This window comes from Chiloscyllium punctatum, unplaced genomic scaffold (genome assembly GCF_047496795.1).
Source record: "Chiloscyllium punctatum isolate Juve2018m unplaced genomic scaffold, sChiPun1.3 scaffold_1011, whole genome shotgun sequence".
In the NCBI taxonomy this organism is placed as follows: domain Eukaryota; kingdom Metazoa; phylum Chordata; class Chondrichthyes; order Orectolobiformes; family Hemiscylliidae; genus Chiloscyllium; species Chiloscyllium punctatum.
The window spans coordinates 10,001-16,730 of NW_027310745.1; positions in this window are offsets into that span (position 1 = coordinate 10,001).

A 6,730-nucleotide genomic window follows, 5' to 3' on the forward strand; every position below is an offset into this window, starting at 1 on the left:
ACCACTGACACTTAGAATATTTTCGGGTTGGTATAAATCAGTAACCACTGACACTTAGAATTTTTTCGACTTGGTATAAATCAGTAACCACTGACACTTAGAATTTTTTCGGGTTGGTATAAATCAGTAACCACTGACACTTAGAATATTTTCGGGTTGGTATAAATCAGTAACCACTGACACTTAGAATTTTTTCGGGTTGGTATAAATCAGTAACCACCGACACTTAGAATTTTTTCGGCTCAGTAGAAATCAGTAACCAAGCGCATTTTTGAATTGGTTACTGATTTCTCCGTTCGAGTTGCGGCTGCGGTTGGCTTCAAATAGTGGTGGGGGCTTAATTATCGCCGAGGGGAGCATGTCCCGGTGGTGTGGCCGAGGATGGAGTGCCTTTTGAAGGGGGTGTTTCTGAATTTGGACCCTTTTTGAGTTGCATGGCCGGATGGGTGTGGTTTTGAAGGGTGTGTCTGTCTGGAGTGGCACCGGCGTTGGTGTGAGGCTGAGGGTGGGCGTTCGGTTCCTGGTTAGGGATAGGGAAAGGGTGAGACTTAGCTTTAGTGCTCGTGCCCCCGATTTTGGTAATGTTTGACGTCAATTTTCCAAGGAGGCGAATGCAAGGCTTCAGAGGGACTTTGAGTGTTCGGGGGCGGGGTAGCTCAGCCGGATTTGCCCCGGCGGTTCTGCGGACGGTGTTGACTTCGAGGGCGGACCGGCCCCCGTGTTCAGTCCGAATATCGTGCATTGTTAACGGCGGGAAGTGTTCCAAAAGGGAATGGGATTGAATGTGACTGCTGAAGCCGACTTTGAGACCTGTAACGCGGGTAGCTCAGCCGGATTTGACCCGGCGGTTCTGGCGACGGTCTCGCCTTCGAGGGGGGAGCGCCCCGCGTGTTCAGGCCGAATTTTGTGCATTTCCATCGGCGGGAAGAGGTCCAAACGGGAATGGGATTGAATGTGACTGCTGAAGCCGACATTGAGACCTCTAACGCGGGTAGCTCGGCAGGATTTGACCCGGCGGTTCTGCCGAAGGTCTCACCTTCGAGGGGGGAGCGTCCCGCGTGTTCAGGCCGAATATCGTGCATTGTTAACGGCGGGAAGTGTTCCAAACGTGAATGGGATTGAATGTGACTGCTGAAGCCGACATTGAGACCTCTAACGCGGGTAGCTCGGCCGGATTTGACCCGGCGGTTCTGGCGACGGTCTCGCCTTCGAGGGGGGAGCGTCCCGCGTGTTCAGGCCGAATTTTGTGCATTTCCATCGGCGGGAAGAGGTCCAAACGGGAATGGGATTGAATGTGACTGCTGAAGCCGACATTGAGACCTCTAACGCGGGTAGCTCGGCCGGATTTGACCCGGCGGTTCTGCCGAAGGTCTCACCTTCGAGGGGGGAGCGTCCCGCGTGTTCAGGCCGAATATCGTGCATTGTTAACGGCGGGAAGTGTTCCAAAAGGGAATGGGATTGAATGTGACTGCTGAAGCCGACATTGAGACCTCTAACGCGGGTAGCTCGGCCGGATTTGACCCGGCGGTTCTGGCGACGGTCTCGCCTTCGAGGGGGGAGCGTCCCGCGTGTTCAGGCCGAATTTTGTGCATTTCCATCGGCGGGAAGAGGTCCAAACGGGAATGGGATTGAATGTGACTGCTGAAGCCGACATTGAGACCTCTAACGCGGGTAGCTCGGCCGGATTTGACCCGGCGGTTCTGCCGAAGGTCTCACCTTCGAGGGGGGAGCGTCCCGCGTGTTCAGGCCGAGTTTTGTGCATTTCCATCGGCGGGAAGAGGTCCAAACGGGAATGGGATTGAATGTGACTGCTGAAGCCGACATTGAGACCTCTAACGCGGGTAGCTCGGCCGGATTTGACCCGGCGGTTCTGCCGAAGGTCTCAGCTTCGAGGGGGGAGCGCCCACCGTGTACAGGCCGATTTTCATGCATTTCCAACCGTGGGAAGGGGTCCGAAAGGGGATGGGGGTGAACGTGACTGCTCAACCCGACTTTGAGACCTCTAACGCGGGTAGCTCAGCCGGATTTGACCCGGCGGTTCTGGCGACGGTCTCGCCTTCGAGGGGGGAGCGTCCCGCGTGTTCAGGCCGAATTTTGTGCATTTCCATCGGCGGGAAGAGGTCCAAACGGGAATGGGATTGAATGTGACTGCTGAAGCCGACATTGAGACCTCTAACGCGGGTAGCTCGGCCGGATTTGACCCGGCGGTTCTGCCGAAGGTCTCACCTTCGAGGGGGGAGCGTCCCGCGTGTTCAGGCCGAATTTTGTGCATTTCCATCGGCGGGAAGAGGTCCAAACGGGAATGGGATTGAATGTGACTGCTGAAGCCGACATTGAGACCTCTAACGCGGGTAGCTCGGCCGGATTTGACCCGGCGGTTCTGCCGAAGGTCTCACCTTCGAGGGGGGAGCGCCCACCGTGTACAGGCCGATTTTCATGCATTTCCAACCGTGGGAAGGGGTCCGAAAGGGGATGGGGGTGAACGTGACTGCTCAACCCGACTTTGAGACCTGTAACGCGGGTAGCTCAGCCGGATTTGACCCGGCGGTTCTGGCGACGGTCTCGCCTTCGAGGGGGGAGCGTCCCGCGTGTTCAGGCCGAATTTTGTGCATTTCCATCGGCGGGAAGAGGTCCAAACGGGAATGGGATTGAATGTGACTGCTGAAGCCGACATTGAGACCTCTAACGCGGGTAGCTCGGCCGGATTTGACCCGGCGGTTCTGCCGAAGGTCTCACCTTCGAGGGGGGAGCGTCCCGCGTGTTCAGGCCGAATTTTGTGCATTTCCATCGGCGGGAAGAGGTCCAAACGGGAATGGGATTGAATGTGACTGCTGAAGCCGACATTGAGACCTCTAACGCGGGTAGCTCGGCCGGATTTGACCCGGCGGTTCTGCCGAAGGTCTCACCTTCGAGGGGGGAGCGCCCACCGTGTACAGGCCGATTTTCATGCATTTCCAACCGTGGGAAGGGGTCCGAAAGGGGATGGGGGTGAACGTGACTGCTCAACCCGACTTTGAGACCTGTAACGCGGGTAGCTCAGCCGGATTTGACCCGGCGGTTCTGGCGACGGTCTCGCCTTCGAGGGGGGAGCGCCCCGCGTGTTCAGGCCGAATTTTGTGCATTTCCATCGGCGGGAAGAGGTCCAAACGGGAATGGGATTGAATGTGACTGCTGAAGCCGACATTGAGACCTCTAACGCGGGTAGCTCGGCAGGATTTGACCCGGCGGTTCTGCCGAAGGTCTCACCTTCGAGGGGGGAGCGCCCACCGTGTACAGGCCGATTTTCATGCATTTCCAACCGTGGGAAGGGGGCCGAAAGGGGATGGGGGTGAATGTGACTGCTCAACCCGACTTTGAGGCATCTAACCCGGGTAGCTCAGCCGGGTTTGACCCGGCGGTTCTGCCGACTGCCTCGCCTTCGAGGGGGGAGCGTCCCCCGTGTACAGGCCGATTTTCATGCATTTCGAACCGTGGGAAGTGGCCCAAAAGGGGATGGGGGTGAATGTGACTGCTCAACCCGACTTTGGCGCTTCCGAGCCGGGTAGCCCGGCCGGGTTTGACCCGGCGGTTCTGCCGTCGGTCTCGCCTTCGAGGGCGGAGCCTCCCCCGTGTACAGGCCGATTTTCATGCATTTGCAACGGTGGGAAGTTGCCCAAAAGTCGATGGGAGTGAATGTGACTGCTCAACCCGACTTTGAGACTTTTAAGCCGGGTAGCTCAGCCGGGTTTGACCCGGCGGTTCTGCCGACGGTCTCGCCTTCGAGGGGGGAGCCTCCCCCGTGTACAGGCCGATTTTCGTGCATTTCCAACGGTGGGAAGAGGTTCAAAAGGGGATGGGAGTGAATGTGACTGCTCAACCCGACTCTGAGGCTTCTAACCCGGGTAGCTCGGCCGGGTTTGATCCGGCGGTTCTGCCGACGGTCTCGTCTTCGAGGCCGGTGCCTCCCCCGTGTACAGGCCGATTTTCGTGCATTTCCAACGGTGGGAAGTGGTCCAAAAGGGAATGGGGGTGGACGTGTCTGCTCATACCGACTTTGAGACTTGTAAGCCGGGTAGCTCAGCCGGGTTTGACCCGGCGGTTCTGCCGACGGTCTCGCCTTCGAGGGGGGAGCCTCCCCCGTGTACAGGCCGATTTCCGTGCATTTCCAACGGTGGGAAGAGGTTCAAAAGGGGATGGGAGTGAATGTGACTGCTCAACCCGACTCTGAGGCTTCTAACCCGGGTAGCTCGGCCGGGTTTGATCCGGCGGTTCTGCCGACGGTCTCGTCTTCGAGGCCGGTGCCTCCCCCGTGTACAGGCCGATTTTCGTGCATTTCCAACGGTGGGAAGAGGTTCAAAAGGGGATGGGGGTGAATGCGACTGCTCAACCCGACTCTGAGGCTTCTAACCCGGGTAGCCCGGCCGGGTTTGACCCGGCGGTTCTGCCGTCGGTCTCGCCTTCGAGGGCGGAGCCTCCCCCGTGTACAGGCCGATTTTCATGCATTTGCAACGGTGGGAAGTTGCCCAAAAGTCGATGGGAGTGAATGTGACTGCTCAACCCGACTTTGAGACTTTTAAGCCGGGTAGCTCAGCCGGGTTTGACCCGGCGGTTCTGCCGACGGTCTCGCCTTCGAGGGGGGAGCCTCCCCCGTGTACAGGCCGATTTTCGTGCATTTCCAACGGTGGGAAGAGGTTCAAAAGGGGATGGGAGTGAATGTGACTGCTCAACCCGACTCTGAGGCTTCTAACCCGGGTAGCTCGGCCGGGTTTGATCCGGCGGTTCTGCCGACGGTCTCGTCTTCGAGGCCGGTGCCTCCCCCGTGTACAGGCCGATTTTCGTGCATTTCCAACGGTGGGAAGTGGTCCAAAAGGGAATGGGGGTGGACGTGTCTGCTCATACCGACTTTGAGACTTGTAAGCCGGGTAGCTCAGCCGGGTTTGTTCCGGCGGTTCTGCCGACGGTCTCGTCATCGAGGGGGGAGCCTCCCCCGTGTCCAGGCCGATTTTCATGCATTTCCAACCGTGGGAAGTGGTCCAAAAGGGAATGGGGGTGAATGTGACTGCTCATACCGACTTTGAGACTTTTAAGCCGGGTAGCTCAGCCGGGTTTGACCCGGCGGTTCTGCCGACGGTCTCGCCTTCGAGGGGGGAGCGTCCCCCGTGTTCAGGCCGAATTTTGTGCATTTCGAACCGTGGGAAGTTGCCCAAAAGTCGATGGGAGTGAATGTGACTGCTCAACCCGACTTTGAGACTTGTAAGCCGGGTAGCTCAGCCGGGTTTGACCCGGCGGTTCTGCCGACGGTCTCGTCTTCGAGGCGGGTGCCTCCCCCGTGTACAGGCCGATTTTCATGCATTTCGTACCGTGGGAAGCGGTCCAAAAGGGGATGGGAGTGAACGTGACTGCTCATACCGACTTTGGCGCTTCCGAGCCGGGTAGCTCAGCCGGGTTTGACCCGGCGGGTCTGCCGACGGTCTCGCCTTCGAGGGGGGAGCGTCCCCCGTGTTCAGGCCGAATCTTGTGCATTTCGAACCGTGGGAAGTTGCCCAAAAGTCGATGGGAGTGAATGTGACTGCTCAACCCGACTTTGAGACTTGTAAGCCGGGTAGCTCAGCCGGGTTTGACCCGGCGGTTCTGCCGACGGTCTCGTCTTCGAGGCGGATGCCACCCCCGTGTACAGGCCGATTTTCGTGCATTTCCAACCGTGGGAAGTGGTCTAAAAGTCGATGGGAGTGAACGTGACTGCTCAACCCGACTCTGAGGCTTCTAACCCGGGTAGCTCGGCCGGGTTTGACCCGGCGGTTCTGCCGACGGTCTCGTCTTCGAGGCGGGTGCCTCCCCCGTGTACAGGCCGATTTTCGTGCATTTCGAACCGTGGGAAGTGGTCTAAAAGTCGATGGGAGTGAACGTGACTGCTCAACCCGACTTTGAGACTTGTAAGCCGGGTAGCTCAGCCAGGTTTGACCCGGCGGTTCTGCCGACGGTCTCGCCTTCGAGGGCGGACCCTCCCCCGTGTACAGGCCGGTTTTCGTGCATTTCGAACCGTGGGAAGTGATCCAAAAGGGAATGGGGGTGAACGTGACTGCCCAACCCGGCTTTGAGACTTGTAAGCCGGGTAGCTCAGCCGGGTTGGACCCGGCGGTTCTGCCGACGGTCTCGACTTCGAGGCGGGTGCCTCCCCCGTGTACAGGCCGATTTTCATGCATTTGCAACGGTGGGAAGTTGCCCAAAAGTCGATGGGAGTGAATGTGACTGCTCAACCCGACTTCGAGACTTGTAAGCCGGGTAGCTCAGCCGGGTTTGACCCGGCGGTTCTGCCGACGGTCTCGCCTTCGAGGGGGGAGCCTCCCCCGTGTACAGGCCGATTTTCGTGCATTTCCAACGGTGGGAAGAGGTTCAAAAGGGGATGGGAGTGAATGTGACTGCTCAACCCGACTTTGGCGCTTCCGAGCCGGGTAGCTCAGCCGGGTTTGACCCGGCGGGTCTGCCGACGGTCTCGTCTTCGAGGCGGGTGCCTCCCCCGTATACAGGCCGATTTTCATGCATTTCGAACCGTGGGAAGTGGTCCAAAAGGGAATGGGGGTGGACGTGTCTGCTCATACCGACTTTGAGACTTGTAAGCCGGGTAGCTCAGCCGGGTTTGTTCCGGCGGTTCTGCCGACGGTCTCGTCTTCGAGGCGGGTGCCTCCCCCGTGTACAGGCCGATTTTCGTGCATTTCGAACCGTGGGAAGTGGTCCAAAAGGGGATGGGAGT